This window comes from Penaeus monodon, chromosome 33 (assembly GCF_015228065.2).
Source record: "Penaeus monodon isolate SGIC_2016 chromosome 33, NSTDA_Pmon_1, whole genome shotgun sequence".
Taxonomy (NCBI): Eukaryota; Metazoa; Arthropoda; class Malacostraca; order Decapoda; family Penaeidae; genus Penaeus; species Penaeus monodon.
Genome location: NC_051418.1, coordinates 30,140,404 through 30,141,071, shown reverse-complemented (window position 1 = coordinate 30,141,071; position 668 = coordinate 30,140,404). Strand labels below are relative to the sequence as shown.

The 668-nt window shown below is 38.0% G+C and overlaps 1 protein-coding gene across 1 annotated transcript in view; it reads right to left on the bottom strand.

Annotated features, from left to right (window-relative positions):
• LOC119594360 (protein O-linked-mannose beta-1,2-N-acetylglucosaminyltransferase 1-like) overlaps positions 1-668 on the bottom strand; it is a gene marked incomplete in the record, with an annotated part of 135,567 nt that overhangs the window by 3,868 nt on the left and 131,031 nt on the right.

Genomic DNA, 668 nt, shown 5'->3' with positions numbered 1-668 from the left:
TTCCTGATCAGTGAAATGTAATAGTGCTTATTTTTTAAGTTTGAATGTAGTATTTTTGACTTGAAAAGACAAAAAGTCCCCTAAGTCGATTTATTTATGCATCGTGCTTGCTAAACCATCACGTTTGTACATCGGCGACGACTGAAAGTACCTCGGCCCGTAACGATATCTTGTCCTACTCGAGTGAGCCGCGAATGCCTATGACAAGAAACAGCTGCAGCCGTTTCATTAGCTTCTGGCTTTCGTACGGTTGTTAATTAGTCCAGATTAGCTTTGTTTAAATTTGCCTCTTTTCACGATGAAAGTGCTTACTGTATAGTTGAGTAAATTCATTTAAATGATTCCCGAACAACTGTCAACTGCCGACACATTTTATAAGTGTGTCGTACTGAGATTTTTTTCAACTCCTATGCTATATCTTTAGGTCATTTGGAATGCCAGAAGTGGGCAACGGTTTAAAAACGTCTGTAGACCCCTGTTATTGTACCATACCAACAATATACTACTATACAAAGCAGTTCTGTAGCAGGTTATTGCATAGCATGAAATCAATAAGCGTCAGAAACAGGCTCGCGATGGCTAAGTAATCAGAAACAAATAAGCATTGTTATATTTCGAGATATAATAAATTTTGTTACTGCTGGTACTGCTAACTCGTTCCCAACAAT